Consider the following 17,638-nt stretch of genomic DNA (forward strand, 5'->3'; position numbering starts at 1 on the left):
GGCTGCTGTCAGACACCTCCAGGGAACAGGCAAATGTGCACACGTAAATATGTGTGTGTGTCACTGTGTGCGGGAGGATAAGATTCACGCTCACTCCAGGTGTAGTGCAGAATGAGCAGTAGCTCCATTTAAACAAGCACTATGACTGTGTGTGTTTGTGAGTGCATGCTTCAAACTGAGTAAGGTAAAGGCCAGTTAGTTAGTAAGTGTAACCAGACTTATTGATATAGTTCGACTTTCATTTCATTTTGGACAAGATGTCAGACTGGCTAAATAAGTTAAAGTCCCCCTTGTGGTGAAAATCAAGCTATTAATGTCTATGTGGTGTTTTTAATGTGCTTTAAGACAAACCATGTGCAATTCATAAGTCAACACCATTGCTGAGTATTTTATCTTTAAAACTGCAGTGAACCAAAGACAGTCTCACAAAAAGCAGTTTGAAATCGCTGGTGTTTCTGACGTCACAAACTATCTTGTAACCAATCAGATCAACGTGTGATCGTCAACGAGTGGATCTCTGAGCTGGTGTGAATGAGTGAGTGGAGGCGGGGCTCATTTCAATATTCATAGAACTGCTTATACTAAATAAAGCACGGGTGTAGAGTTACATTCAAGCTATTTTAAGGTATGAAGATTTTTTTAAAAAAATTTTTTAAAGAAAAAACATTTAAATGTGCAATTTTGGCGATCAAATAAAGTTAAGGGATACAGTTATTGACTACAGGGGGACTTTAAAAAATAAGAAATGTATATCTTAATAGTAGACTCATTTGAAACTAATTTTTGTAACGGTTGTACAGAAAACATTGAAACAAATTAGTGGAAATGTGTGTAGGTTTGTGAGCTGAATTTCTATCCATCTAAAAGTAAAGAAAACATAATATTACCGTTCCTAGATATCTAGTTTTCTTTTCCAGTGCCTCAAACAACACTTTAAAAGGTTATTTAAAGGTTTGGTGCAACTAACCTGGCAGACTAGTCCATTGGTTAGTTGTTCCTCAAAAGTGACCATTGTATAAATCCGTTACCTTATAAACATAACTTAGGTGCACTTGAGACCAGGACAGTTCACAGAATCCAGCAGCATCAGATATTCTGCTATTGCTGTCTATTTTTTTATTTTTTTAAATTTTTTAAATTTTTTTATTTAAGGATTTTACTTTTAATGCAAGGATGCATTCATCAGACAATACTAAACATCTGTTTTCAACATTAATAATAACAAGATATGTTTCTTGAGTGGCAAATCAGCATATTAGAATGATTTCTGAAGGATCTTGTGACACAGAAGACTATTCACATAGAAAATGGTTATTTCAAATGTTAATAATATTTCACAATACTACTGTTTTTATTGTATCAAATAAATACAGCCATAGTGAGCAGAAACAAATATATATATAACAAATCTTACCGTCCCCAAACCTTTGATTATTAGTACACTCTCAGAAAAAAAGGTACAAAAGCTGTCACTGTGGCGGTACCTTTTCAAAAGGAACACCTTGGTACCTAGAGAGTGCATATTAGTCCCTCAAAGGTGCATATATTGGTACCAAAAGTATCCATATTAGTACCTAATGGTACATATTAGAACCCTTTAGAAGGGTATTGTCCCAGTGACAGCTTTTGTACCTTTTTTCTGAAAGTGTATATACTGTACAAACAGCATAATATGTTAACTGTACATTGCAAGGAACATTTACAAAGACAATTGCATGTTCAAAATGCCATGTGTCTTTTTTAAAATATTTTTATGGCCCTCTAGTTTCCCTATTTGTGACATTTGTCAACTCACATACACACTACATTATAGTAGTGGTGAAGAACAGCTGATTAGTGTGAAAGCCGTTTTATTATTTCCCCCTGCTCATCATTTACACTTAACAGTATAGCCTGAGAATGCTTTAAAATGGGAAAACAGTCTCTTTAACCGCTGTCCATTCATGTTAGCAGACAGTTTACATTTCAGAGAATGAGAATGAGGAAAGAGGCTGAGAGGAGCAGATCTTTTTTTCCCCCGTGTTGATCATTAGCTGCCGCCTGGAGAAATTTGGTAATAAAACCCTATCTGGTTATTTCAGCAGCGTAATTACAATGAGCTCTCCATCTTCCCTCCCCCCATACACTACATAACGATTGTAATTTCAGCTTGCAGTCTACCTGCACACAGCACATCATTTAATCCGCATTACCTGAGGGAAGCAATATTTAACAATCTTTAATAACCACTATAAAGGATATAGCAGAGATGATACTTGCCTTCAATCTACTGATTGCAGTAACAAGACAGAGCGGAAAGTTTGAGAAGAGAGGTCTGACTTAAAGTGCCCTGAAGTGCTTTTCGAATATTACGTTTCATGCAGTGTGTAATTTAGCTGTTTGTGAATGTAAAAGGTCTGCAAAGTTTTTAAGACCAAAGTGCACAACAAATCAAGTCATTAGCTGTGTCCCAATTCGGAGGTTGCATCCTTCTAAGGACTTCAAAGGCCACACTTTCGAAGGCCGCAAAGGTCGGACCGAGCGTTGTAAAATGGGACGGTCCAGCCTATGGATGATTGTTCTCTTCGCCTAGCAACTGAGAGAGCTGCCGTGACAGTAACATCTGTACTATGTACTGGACTATGTACTAACATCTGTACTGGACTTTTTTTTAACTGTCTGAAAAAAATACAAGGTTCACAATTGTCTAAATATGTTAACAATATAAGTCAACATTTGAATCACTTTTTCTTTTTTTTCTTTTTTTTTTTACATTTGTATCATTAGATAATTCAAGTAAGTTGAAACCCAATACTTACATTTAAAAAGTGTAATACTGCAATTTCTCTCAAAAAAATCCTGTCGTCACCAGAGTGCAATGAATTCTGGTGTGGCGAAGGATCTATCTGTTATATCCTTCATTGCCCGGGAAACAAAGGATGCATTTCAAGGCCTTATTCGAATGAGCCTTTGTCGCAATCATCCTTCGAAAGATGCAGCCTCTGAATTGGGACGGAGCCAGTGGCCAATCCGCACTCGTCTAGTTTTTTTTTTTCTCATCAACATCGATTATGTTTATCAGTGGTTGTATATCAGGCAGGGACACATTTGTGTGCATTCTGTTTTGTAATTTCACTGGAACGAATAGAGAGTCTCCACAACGGATTGAAGCGCGCGTCCGTGTGAAGACTGTGCACGAGCCACAAGAGAACACAGTATCCGCGCCACTGATCACAGCGGCAACGAGCACTTTGATCACTTGATTTCAGAAACAACACATTTCAGCGCTAGATCGCCTTTTATTTTTCAAACGAACAAAATGAATGCTCTGCTAGTTAACTGGAGATGTTTTATTTATTTGTATTGGTACATTGGTGCCGCGAGATGTTTCAAAAGTGGTGGGGCCAATATCGACCTTAGCAAAAAGTGGTGGGGACATGTCCCACCCGCCCCACTGAGCAATCTGATCAATCAGAGCGGAGCATAGGCTTTTGGAAAGGAGGGGTTTAGAGAGACTGAATCTTCAAACGAACCATTTTCAGACTATGACTAGAATGTTTTTTTGAGACATGCAAATCTATTGAAATTTAAAATTGCATAAAATGAGCACTTTAAGCTATGATAGTTAAAACCACAAATAGGGATAGTTCACTCACAAAAAAGGAACATCATGTTCACTCTGTTCACATGGTAACAACAACTGTCAAGCTTCAAAAAGGACCAAAAACATCATAAAAGTATCTAAAACGTTAATTTGACTCGTATCATTTTCTGAAATTATACAGTAGTGCTTCTACGATATGTTTACTGTGTTTTTTAATTGTTTTCCCCACTTTTTGAAGCGTGACAGCTGTGGTCACTATGAATGTACTGCTGTTCTATGGATGATCTTTTGGTATTTTATAAAAAAAAAAAAAAAAAACAGCATGGAAAGTAACTAACAACATTTTTTTTTTTTTCATTCTGGCTGAACAATCCATTTCACGTTAACATATTCCAATTAGTGCTGCCAACTTTCTTTCAATGTAACACTCTGACAGCGTGGATATGCCGATTAATTGTTGTAAATATATACATTAATTTTGTATGTCACAGAAACCACACTTACATCAGCAAATTGGATACATTTTAGATGCTATGCAGGTCTATATTAACTTGCAATTTACACTTTTCGCATGCATCGAAAGGTCACTCACAATGTCTATTTTTTCCTCAGATATTTTCACACTAGTCCTTCCTGACTTGGACAGTTCTTTGTCCTTCTGCCCAGCGAAAGATAATTCCAGACAGACTGCATTTCTCCTACATATAAAAGTAGGAATGTATCCTAATTATCATTACAATTTATGGAAAGTAAAGGCTGAGTTACTTTCGTATTAGTTTGTTATAAAAATATTCGTTCTGCTCAAGTCAGGTGTTTAACACTCTGTCCTAACCAGGCGCGAGACATGTTAATCAGAGTTAATCAGACAATAATAAACTTAGATACAGATTATGCACTTTATTTAATGTTACAATAATTTAATGTGTTTGAATATCATTTTGCATGACTTTCCATACTGAAAGTGACAATGGATAATTCACCTCAGATCTTAAAATAAAAGAAAAGAAACAAGAGCGTTCAAACTGTCAACTATGTGAACAAACAAGTGGTCTATTTAAAAAATGGGATCTATCTATCTAACCCTAACCCTAACCGTTCAGTCACGCAGTAAATATTTGTAATAATGTTAGTAATCTTTCTGAATTTGATTGTGAATTTCCAATTTCCATTTCCTAGCATTGCTAGTGCTGTGTGCTTGCAGAGAGACTCCGCCCTCAAGCTCTTCTGATTGGCTGTGAGTTATGATTGATTTTGTCGAGTCTTGTAGTCGTGTTGTGACGTGTCTGGTGGTGACAGACAAATTGCTTGTCACTGGTATCTTATCGCATAGCATCTGGTTAGGTTACGACGTAAGACTCGGTCTCTAAAATATGTTTTACTGTGGTAAAGAATCGGTGATGAATGCTTCACTCACAAAAAAACAACTGCACACTCATTTCAGAATAAATGTCGCCTAGAGACTGAGAAAACCAGATGAATTTTACTTGCAATTTCATTTACACTAGTTTGGGAAATGGATGAAACAAGAAATATGATGTCCTGGAATGTCTGGCAACCCCAGTTAAAATCTATTTCAAATCCACTTCAATCCACAATTGTGTGAGGATCTTTCATGTCATAAATATGATGGACCATCACTGAACTGGTAACATCTACATGTGACAATGTACAAGCAAGAAAGCTGCTAGTAGTTCTCAGCTCTTCAATAAAATACCATAGAAAATCCTTTCCTCTGAACATCTTCGAAGCAGAAAAGCCTCATTTTGTAGATTTATACAGAAAGCATTTTGTTCCCTTCAAGGACAAAATAACAATTCATGATTCTTTTTCATTGCAGACACACTGAAGGAGAAAACTGCTGTTTGTATGAAACATTGCTTTCCATCTCCAGGCAATAGGCGGCATGAATTTATTCATCGAAACCCAAAATTATGCACCAGTATGGTAATATCTCAGACCTTTTATTTGAGTAAAAACTAGACTCATTCATGTAATACGATTATACAGGGGGGTGTGTTTGACTGACTTTTGTCTTTACTACTCTCTTTTTTTGTTCAGTTGAGAATGACTTATTAATGATTTGGATTTCATAAAGTTATTGGTGAAAATAATAAGCCGCGTTTCCACCGAAATTACCCGGAAGAAAAAATATTTTCAAAAGTGAATTACTTCCAAATGAATACGTCAATGCTAATTACATATTTTCAGCTATTAACTCTTTCCCCGCCAGCGGTTTAAAAAAAAAGTTGCCAGCCAGCCTTAGCATTTTTGATTATTTTCACAAAACTTTCATGGTGCCCAGATTTTTTCTTATCTTTTTTATTTTTGCTATGGATATCCGAACATACAATATATATATAAAAAAAAATAAAAAAATAGAGGCTTTTTGCTTTATTCTATCTTAATGCATTGTTACATAAACATTTGAATTTGGTTAAGTTTCATTTAAAAAAAAAAAAAAAGCAAATGTTTGCATGCACAATCATATTGATTATTCTTTTACATATGCATAAGAAAAGCTTCTATCTCTTGTTTCTGCTTCTTATTCGCCTGTGTTTTCATCCGGAGATTCTACACTCTTTCAGAAGATGCGCAACAGCGCCCCCTATTGCATTACAGTAAAAACATGGATAACCGGAAAATAAATTCCATCATTGGCATCATTATCATAAATGATGCGAAATTCTGTCAATGGCAGGTAAAGAGTTAAAAGAGTCTTGTGGTCTCTTGAACTCCTAGCAGAACATTAGCATTAAATCTACCATAAAAACAGAAACAAAACAAACAAAAAAAATGCAGGGAACATTTTACACCTGACAACATTCCCCTCGCTGAATGCAGGAAATGTCATCATGCTTTAAACAAAACAAAATATTCCAGCATAGTCATCATCACTGTCATGTTATTTGCCACAGAGTAGCCAGCTTGTTAGGCAGACCAATGTGTCTCAACTTAGAGGACAGTCAAGCGGTAAATTGTCTGTGATGAATCGAGCTGATGATCTGTCTGCTGCACAACCAAATTTTGCAATAATGTTGTGTGATGGGGGCTCTACATGGGCAACACGGACCCTATTTACCTTCCAAATACAAGTTACCATGGTAGTCTTACTGAGTTACAAGTCTTACTGTGAGTGATTATCAGTGTGGTGTTATGAAATCAATCATAATCTCTCATAAAAGTCTAATAACTTTCCTTTCTGACTGATGCCTCTCCTCTCTAATACATTTTCCTGTTGAATATCCTGTTTCAATATGTCAGATTGCTAAGGAAAAGTTAGGTATAAGCACTTTCATGTTGGCTATAAACCTCAGTGTTTAAAATTGCTTTAACAACTGGTGTGATCGTTTTTTTATTGTCATTTAACCATTTTATCTTAAGAAACACTGCTCGAGTCTTGGTATGACAACTGCTCTCAGTCGCAAATAACCCTGCCCTCATTTGGACGCCACAAAATTACACGTTAAGAGCTAATGCGTTGTTGTGAAGAAAGCATAATCAATCTTTTCCAGCGGCTAGTCTTCCTCAAAATGAGATGAACAGAAGAAGGAGGGGTGAAAATGTGAGTATTCCTTAATCTCGGGCTGATAAAAGCTTATGAGATGACCTCACAGCTATGATTTATAGATTATCAGGAACTGCAATTACTGCAGGAGCACGGCTTTAAAATTTCCAACCTAGGGAATTAACGCCGGTCTAATATGTAGGCGTGTTGATCTTGGCAAGGACAGAAAAGACTGTGTAAATTTGGTACGGCTCAAAGATCCAAGAAACTTTTTATGAAACAATTGTTATGCAGAAAGTAGTCTCAACCTCAGTCGTCCCGCCCACGGACCATTCCCGAATCATCCGACACATATTGCATACAAAAATAGCAATAGTTTACTCAAAATCACAAGCTTAAATCAAATTGTCTGGTTTTATGCAATTTCAAGAGTTGGGTTTACAGGTTTTTATCGGTCTGAACAATAAACAAAGCCCTTTTTACAAATCTTACGAGGCTGAAAAAACCAGGGCTTGACATTAACACTCACGACCCCCCAAACACAGGTGTATTTCAGAAGTGGTGTGTAACGCTGTCACTCCTACTAGCCACGTTGGCGAGTTGAATTTCATATGTAATACAGTACATACATTTTTCAATTGTAGTCTTTTTAAAAGGCATCTGAAATAATAAACTAAATATTAACTAAGTAAATGTAGTGTTGTCAAAAATATAGATTTTTCGATACATATCAATACTGAAATATCCGAAACACTTCCAATACTCATTTTCTGCAGAATATACACATAATACCAGCGCTTTGTCTCTCTCTCTCTCATCTCTCTGACAGCAAGTGACACACAAACCCGCCTCCCCTCACTTTCGTTTGCTCCGGAGGAATATTGTTAGGGCTTGAATTGTAGCATGGATTGCACGAATTGTGCATAATTTTACTAATTCCCACAGATTTTGTGCTCACACCCAAAGTGCACGCACATAAAGCCACCTCTCAGTACTAAATTGAGTTATTTTCGCTGCTTATTGCGCTTAAACAGTCAAATACACACAAAATAATGCCAAAATGCTGGTCTTGGCGAGTATTCACATAAACAGTCAGTTATGTTTTTAGTGAATGTAAACAGTTGAGAAAGAAAACACGTGTAACAGTATAATGGATCCTTGTGTCAGGTGATATACCTAATATACCTGCTGCCAAATTATGAGATGATATTAAAAAAAATATATCTATATGGCAGTTTTTCCCCATGGTATCGATGTAAAAAAATAAATAATGTGGACAGTGAAAATGCTAAGTGGCTCGTCACTTTGGAAAACCACTAGCCACAGTGGCTGATGAGCAAAAAAGTTAATGCCAGGCCCAGGCAAATAATGGATTTTTCATTTAAAATAACCAAAATCCAATAAAACACTTTATAGGTTAAACAAAATCAAATCTTGAACTTGCTTAATGGCCACATTTCTGCCTGGTCCCTAAAGTGTGTGTTTGAACGCACACATACACCAAAACCTGATGAAAGCTGATGGAATTACCTGTGTTAAAGGGTTCTTCTCTGGTCATGCAGACTAGATATGTAATCTGCACTAAAACCAAGGCAATCGTATTATGAGCTAAACCCCATTATTGTAGTCCCACAGCTGTAATCTATTGCACGCTGACACACCTGACTCAGAACGAGTGTGCGAGAGAGAGGAAAGGAGCGGAGGAATATTGGATTGTTGTTGTGTTGCTCTGAGCGCTGTTATGATTAAATATTATTAGGCTGAGTTTGTCTTTGCGACGCGTGGCAGCCGTGCCTCTGACAGTGACAGCCAGGAGTGGAGACACAAAGCACACATTCCAGCATCTGCTTGAACACTCGCTCGCCGCTCAGATCCCTTAATTGTGACTTTCTCTCAAACTAATGTTGTATGAAACTTTAAGCAGGTCCCTGACAAATAAAGCATGTTTGGAAATGCTGTAATGATGTGAAAAGAAGGGGCATTCTGTTCATGGAGTCCAGGGAGTCAGTGGCTCACTACAGAAATAAAATGTTACAAAATATGTGCTCAAAACAGTAGAAAAAACACTCATAACTCTATTCAACACTATTCAGAGGAGTCTCTTTTGTCTCCATTGAGCTCATTTTGTAGTCTTGCTAATAGTGATTACTCTTCAAAAGTTTTGGGCCTGTATATATATATATATATATATATATTGCTGAAAAAAAAAAAAAAAAAAAAAAAAAAAAAAAAAAAAAATAAATAAATAAATAAATAAATATATATATATATATATATATATATATATATATATATATATATATATATATATATATATATATATATTTTTTTTTTTTTTTTTTTTTTTTTATATATATTTTTTTTTTTTTTTCAGCAAAGGAATTAAATTGATAGAAAGTGACAGAAAAGATAATTATACAAAAATGTATCATGATTAATATATATATATATATGAACCAGCTCAACTGTTTTCAAAATTGATAATATAAGAAGTGTTTATTGAGAAGATTTCTGAAGGATCATGTGACACTGAAGACTGGAGTAATGATGCTGAATATTCAGCTTTGTCATCACGCAAATACATTTTAAAATATATTCAAAAATAAATAGTAAATTGAAAAAAATATTCGTAATATTACTGTTTTAAATATATGTTGATATAGTAAAGTCAGCCTTAATGAGCATAAGAGACTTCAGATACAAAAAAACCCCCAAAAAAATCTTACCAACTCTAAACTTCTGAAGGCTTGTGTATGTTGGTTGCATCACATTTGCATTTGTCAGAATACAGTGATTTTGAACGGCTGACAACAGAGTTGCTTTTTAGAACCAGATGGTGTAGTTACAGCATCTACCAGCAGGGGTTAATGAGGCCATGCTAACCAGCCAAACTTATTTCGTAGCCCTGGTTTAATTCCTTTGTGTTTTCTTAATTAGCTCAATCTGCCATGATACACTCTTCTAGACTAGGGATGTCAAAGATACAGCCCTTGGAGGAGTTCAATCCAGCCCACGGAATGATCAGAGGTACAAATTAAAAGTAAAATATGCTACAAAACATTCCCGTCCATTTCCATGTTCATTTACTGTTTTATTTTTAGCTACAGCAGGACAGACACCAAAACCTCTCCTCTCATCTTAAAGCCGTAGCACTTTCTTTTAATTACGTGCAGCATTTGGTTCTTGGCATATCTGTGATCTCATGCTGAAATTGGAAGTGGTCCCAGTGCAAACTATTTCTAACCCCACTTTGAAGTTGGAAATCGCTTAAGTCGATAATAAAAGGTAATACGCACAATACAAGGAATACCATTATAAAAGTCAACTTCATTACGGTTACCAAATCTCCACTTAGTGATTATTAGGTACATACTGGTTCAGTGCTGTTGGAGTCTGAAAAGCAGGTCTGTAATTAAACTTGCAGAGCATTTTTTAGGTCGTACTTTGTGTTAATATTCAAGTTTGATGATTTATTAAAGCTAAAGTCAGCCAGCCAAGAGCAGTGAGTGAATTTCTTAGAGGAATGTTATTCTTTGATTAATAGTTCCTAATTAGCACTTTCATATGTATATGTATATGTACTGTATCTAAAGGCCTCCAGTGAATGAAATCAGTAAATTCTATATGTTCTCTTCTGTTTTGCCTCAATATTGGTTATTAAAGTATAGCATGAAGTTGATCTTAAAGCTCTAGTAGAGGAGCAAATAATAATAATAATAAAAACTTTTCCCCCATAAGGTGCCATTTTGTCCGATCCGACCCGGACCTCAAACGAATTAGACACTGTTCTACTGAACTGTAATCATTCTCGATTATTCACGAGAGCCTGTAGATAGTGTGATCCACTATATCGCGCTATTAGTGCCCCGGGACGGCAGGTCACTGGAATATTCACATCAGCATCACGCATGCTTTTCACTGCCTACAATGAAAGCACACAGGAGGTTAAAGGTCCTTCCAGGAACATGGTGTTGGATTTTCAGTCGATGGTCAAACAGTGTAAAAGCGTGGCCCGGTCTATACGCGTTCTCGTCAAATGCCCACCTCTGCGTGAAACGTCCACACATCCGAGCGCCCTGCTCTATTTTGGTGTCAGGATGTGCTGGAGAGAAGAAAACACGGTTGAATTGCAAGAACAGCTCTTTGCAATCGTCCTCCGTCTCTCCCCTCGATAATCCCTGTCAGCGCCGCTCTGAACGTGCAAACAACCTGCTATCCTCTATCGCAGCAGGCCCAGAGCAAAAAGAGAAGTCGGCTTCTATCACTGTCACACTTTGTCAAACCGTTTCCCAACACGGCATTCTTCAGCCCTCCTTCCATTTCTCTCTGTGTGGAAAATTATACATCATGTCAGCGTGGCTCGATACATCCACAATTAGTCTGAGTGAACTCAGTTGTCATGTTCCTGTCATAAGTTAAGAGATGCCACCAGTTTAGCGAGGCCCCTGTGCGATTAGAGATCAGGGATTAGCGCAAACAAGAACGTACAGTGTTGATCATTCATTCAGAAGCTCTGAATTTAACTTTAAGATGTCAGTGATGAGACTATACAGCAGCCTCCCTCATACAAAAACCAGCTTTAAGTTTACCGGATTGGTTTAAACTGTAGTCAGGCTGGTCTAGTTAAACTGTGATATTGAAATGAATCGGATTCTCTATGTAATGTGAGCTGTTACAGAAAATGTAGAAGGTTATCCAAGAATGTGACACTCCCTGCATAGTGCATACTTAAAATTGGCATACTAAGCAAAGTATACAGCAATGAATACAACAGCAGTGTGTTCATACTAATAACATTTCGATCTAAAATACAACATAGGCAAATATGAATTGCGGCAAAATATTTGTGTCTTTACAAATAAATAAAACAATTACATGTTCATATTCAAAAGTTTGGGGTGGGTACGTTTATTTATTTTTTAAACAATTATCTTTTGCCCAACAACGCTGCATTAATTTATGTAATTTAAAAAAATAAAATAAACAGTGATATTATAAACTATTATTATAGTTTAAAATAACAAATGATGCAAAGCTGAATTTTCATCATCATTACTCCAGTCTTCAGTGTCGGGATTCATACATTTTGGGGCATCTCGCCCAGGGGGCGGGGTTACGTCCTGCGTCACATTTCTCATGCGGGTTCTCGTCGACCAGGGTCAGCGCGCACCATAGCGCACACAGGCAGGCACAGAACTAGCTAGCGAACCTAGGTCTTAAATCTAATAAGTTATGTTTTTTACAACACGTTTTTTGATGGAAAAGTGATGTTTAATTTCCATAGTCTTTGTTTAGTGAACGAAAGCGAAATCAGGAATTGTGGTCTTTCAGTTTGTTTATCGTTACCTAGCTACCAAGGGTTTAAGTTGTACAAGATGTGCTGTAGCCTTAATTACAATGGCCAAGTCGCGTTTCATATTAACAGATGAATAGGCTTTGCTCAGTTTATTAAATACATCCAACCTGAAATGTCTCTTACAAACTATGAAGTGTCACATGATCCTTCATAAATCATTCTGATATATAAATTTTCAGTTGTGCTCCTTAATTTATGTAACCTATGTATTTATTTATTTTTATTTATTTTTGGAAACTGTGATTCTTTTTTTCAGGATTCTCTGATTAATAGAAATATCAGAATTAGTTTGGGGGAAAACATTTCTTTACTGTGACTTTTACATTAATAAAAAATATATTAATAATAATAATAATAATAATAATTATGATAAAAACATTTGAACTTTTGACTGTAGGAACCTTGCTGAAATCATTTTGCCAGCTACGTTTTGCTCAACACCATTCTGATAGATTAGCACCAGTATAAACCAGTTTGGAACAGCATGAGAATGTATACTGGTCTCAAGTGGTCCGTTCTGACTGTCTTTGTCCCAGCTTTCAATAAAACAAAAGTGACAAAAAGGGCAAAAATCAAAAGCTAGCACACCCTAATCTCAATACTTAGCTGTCTGAAAAAGTAACATAGCTTTTGATAGACTAATCACAGATTGATGAGGAGCCAATTCAGGGGCGCTAACACATCAAATACTTTAAACAGGTCATCGTATTGGTTGGACTCCTACTCTTGCTTTGGGGTTTGGGGCTTTACCCTGTACTTTCCGCTGTGTCTACATAAAAGAGCACTTCAGGTACGGCTTGTCTCCTCAAAGAAAAGCTCTGGACAGCATACAAGATTGACCAAGGCTGCTAGCAGCAGCTCAGGGACTGCTAATAAGCACAAAATACTCACGGGGCGTTTGATCGTACTTTCTTCAGAATGATATCAGCAAAAACACAAAGACAAAAAGTGCCTGAGTAAGTAGATAAACAACCAATCACCAGCAGCGAGGCTGACCTCATTTCCCCCCATATTATTTCTTAATCAATGTCAATCCAGAGGAAAATCAAGCAGAATAAACCCAAAGCCACAGAACAAACCTTAGATTTGCAATCGTTAACCTTCAGATGACTTTAAAGTCAACATGAAACTGTATTAGCAACCAATATTGAGAAGCGAGATTTTCAATGAGACAAACATTGGGATTTATGTATGTCTATTCATGCTCACAGCAGCATCTCTGTGTGTCTATTAGCAGTAGAAAGTACATACTTGCACTGCAACAACAGATCTAATCTGCCAAGACAATATACTGTACATTAAAATGGCCATTTTCATTTCATTTTCACTAAAACTATTTTGAGAGTTGATGGAAATAATCATTATCATGATGCATTATTCAGATAGTTTAGAATAAGCAAGGCTGTTCATTGTAAAAACTTACCTGTTTCATTTATGTATGACTGAATGGATGAATGAATGGAAGTTGCAATTAATTTGAATTAATTATGGAATTATGGAAGTTTAATTATATGAAATTCAAATACATAAATCTTAAATTTAAGACTAAATATCTTTCACAATGAATCGAGTCATATTGCAAAACTTAAGAGGTTTTCATGAAAACATCTGAAAAAACATCTGAAAGTCATTTCAGAGGCAGAACAAAGTAACATTTTGAAAGATTATAAAGCAACCTTCTTCTTTACAATACAACAGGAACATGTATTAAGGATTTAAACAGGGAATATTTTGAATAAACTTTCCCCATCACAGAATCATCAGGGAAGTGAGAAGCAATAGCTGTTTGTGTCCACACTGGGCCATTCCCACTCATCCAGCTGATCAATGCTGACAGCAAACACCAGTCTGTATCTCTGAAACGTGTGTGCTGGCAGGCTTTCACACACATCAGTCCCACTTAATATTTTACAGCAAACGATAATGTGACGTAACGTCACAGCACGTTCCACAATTCCAGTCTAACTGGATCATGAACAAACCTTGAACCTGGTGCATCTTGATCCGTCACAAGACAAGATTGAAACATTGACGTCAAGTTTGGTGCACCAGGTCAAGTGTGCGCAAAAACAAATGATATTTGAGAGCTATGCAGGGGGATAATGAGTTAAAGGGGTAATTCAACCACACATTTAAATTCTGTCATCATTTACTCACCCACTTGTCATTCTAAGCTTCTGTGTTCCATACAGGCTTACTTCATTCAGGGTTTGATCACTCTCAGAAAAGATGTGCCAAAATTGTACCCTTAGGGGTCCAACAGCTGGTCACGGGGGCAATACCCTTAAAGTGACGTCTTTTCATTTTTGTAGTATATCTTTAAATCACAAAAGATATCAAATTGTGTTTTGGTATCTTTTGTGTTTTAATTCGTTTTGGTATTTTTTATTTCTGAAGCTTGGAAGTAGCAAGTAAGATGTTTTCGAAACAACAAGAGAATCAAAAAATGATGACGATCATATTTATTTTATGATTTATTTCGATTAACAAAACATTAGCGGGTGAAAAAGCGCTTGCAATATTAATGCCTAAAAAGTCTTAACAAGACTATTAATATAAATATGGCTTTGTTTGACTTTTATATAAAACAATTATGATTTATTTAGATTATCCAAATATTACTCTAGCATAAAAAAGTGATATGAATGTCTTAAAAAAAATCATGACAATATGAATCATGGCTATACATATTGTGTTCTGTTGTTGCTGCATGAATTATGTATGAAATTGAAAACAAACTCTATATCTTGAGCTCAAAAACAAATGCTAACAATTTAAACTCAACGGGAAAATGACATCTGTTTCATGATAAATAATTTGAGTCTGTGTGACGGCATGGAGCATATGGTGTGATTCAAATCTCAGGGGATGAAGGGAATAGTGGGTATGTACAGTGATGAGTGGCACTGTTAGCTGGTGCAAAACTCAGATACTGTACATACCACACCAGTCAGAAAGTTTACTTTGAATTAGTGCATCTACCTGTCCATCTATTTACATCAGGAGACAAACAAAGTCCCACCAACACAATTCATTCCTTTATCTAATTTGCCAGACCCACTATAACAGCTGAGACTCTTCAAAAAAACACAGCTTTTCTGCTTTCCTATCCCTGACTACCTGCTAGTGTTGATAGTGGCTGGAGCAGAGACAGGATGAGATTATAAAGGAAAAGTGCCACCATTCTAGCTCTTCAGCACATATGCCCCTAGTTTCAGCCAAAACGCCCACCGTGAACCTTACTTATCTAACCTCTCTGAAGCAACGCAAATCTTGAACTGATAAAGACTTTAAGTAGAGTCAATGGGCCATGTTTGTGAAACATAAACAAAACATATTTATTAGTCAATTAATTGTAAAAGCTCAGGAGACATAATGGAGTGGAGACCAATGACATGCACTGTAGGCCCTGTTTACAGCTGGTGTTAAGATGCGTTTTGGTCGATCGGATCACAAGTGGAGACGCTAAATAGGTGTAAACAGGGTCTAAAACGGTTTGTGCTTGTCCACTTTTGATCAATTTCACAAGTAGTGTAAAACACTTTCGACCGGATTGCTTTCGTAGTGTAAACACTCATGTGGTCGAATGTGTTCAAACAGCCACAAAACACTGTCTACTCTCCGTCTACTAAACTAATGTGTAAACATTATAGGAAGAGCTCTAGCCAGATGGGATTTAAACTTTGTCGGCTGGAGACCCAAGTTTGGTTTGAAGATGAAAAACATACCAAGCACAATGTTCTCTCACCATTCCTGATTTCTAACACAGAAACTAGATGTAAACAGGAATGTGTCTCCCTCGTCTATATGTGATCCGATCGACCAAAACACATCTTAATACCAGGAGTAAACAGGGCCATAGTTGTAAAATGAACGCACAATTATTTTAGTCTGCGAATAATTCTATGAGAACTATTTGAGTTTTTATTGCAGACTATTTGCTCTATTGTCCATTTAATCTCATTTATGTCCAGGAAATAGAATTATGTCCAACAAATATTCAATAGAGATATTAAAGAGTTCTCATTTGTGATTTAGTTCCCTATGAGATGCAACAATTTAAGTAGGAATGGTTTCTTTCAGCTTTTAAAGGGATAGTTCACTTTGAAATTAATTTTTGGTATGTTTTAGCTTACCTCAAGGGCATCCAAGATGTAGGTGTCTTTTTTTCCGCAGTAGTTTCAATTTTGATATTTTTAGGTCAAACCGTTCTTGTCTGTCAGTCATATAATGCAGGTCGATGGTCACTGTCTCAAAGAGCATGCACAGAGTCCAAATTAAACAATTCCCCATCGTAAGTACACATTGATGGCCTAAGACACGAAACGAGCGGTTTGTGTGAGAAAACGAACAGTATTTATATCGTTTTTACCTCTTATACACAGCCATGTCCAAGTGATCTGATCTGACGTGTGCGCAGACTGGTGCATAGATATATACACACTAGATGTGGCCTTAAAGACATTCGTTCCAATGAACTGCCGTAGACAAGGCGACATCTAGTGTGTATATATCTATGCACCAGTCTGCGTACACGTCAGATCAGATCACTTGGACATGGCTGTGTACAAGAGGTAAAAACTATATAAATACTGTTCGTTTTCTCACACAAACCGCTCGTTTCGTGTCTTAGGCCATCAATGTGTACTTACGATGGGGAATTGTTTCATTTGGATGATGGGGAATTGTTTTAATTTGGACTCTGTGCTTGTGTTTTGAGATAATGACCATAGACCTGCATTATATGACTGACAGACAAGAACGGTTTGACCTAAAAATATCAAAATTGAAACTACTGCGGAAAAAAAGACACCTACATCTTGGATGCCCTTGAGGTAAGCTAAAACATACCAAAAATTAATTTCAAAGTGAACTATCCCTTTAAGAATGAGGCCCAATGAGAATCAGAAACATTCAGAGCTTTGTTTTTAAAGTCATTCGGCATTAGAGTATATATATTTTTTAAAAGCCTCGGGTCCATCAGAGAGAGAGAGAGAGAGAGAGAGAGAGAGAGAGAGAGAGAGAGAGAGAGAGAGAGAGAGAGAGAGAGAGAGAGAGATAAAAACAATGAGAGACAAAGAGAAACGGGAGATGATGTGATAGGTAAACACAGTGTTAACAAGTTTCATCAGTGTAGCAACATGGTCTCCCCTGGCAACCGAGGAACCGGTGATAACAGGGCCAATGGTTTTAC

The 17,638-nt window shown here is 36.6% G+C and overlaps 1 protein-coding gene and 1 long non-coding RNA gene across 6 annotated transcripts in view; one reads left to right on the forward strand and one right to left on the reverse strand.

Moving 5' to 3' along the window:
• Positions 1-17,638, reverse strand: part of pcdh9 (protocadherin 9) — a 274,339-nt gene that overhangs the window by 20,748 nt on the left and 235,953 nt on the right. The window lies entirely within an intron of this gene.
• On the forward strand, positions 13,910-17,426 carry LOC309513886. The gene is made up of 3 exons (XR_014211547.1): positions 13,910-14,496; positions 14,558-16,541; positions 17,337-17,426. It is a non-coding gene; the product is annotated as an uncharacterized lncRNA (long non-coding RNA).

This window comes from Leuciscus leuciscus (assembly GCF_965113295.1).
Source record: "Leuciscus leuciscus genome assembly, chromosome: 14".
In the NCBI taxonomy this organism is placed as follows: Eukaryota; Metazoa; Chordata; class Actinopteri; order Cypriniformes; family Leuciscidae; genus Leuciscus; species Leuciscus leuciscus.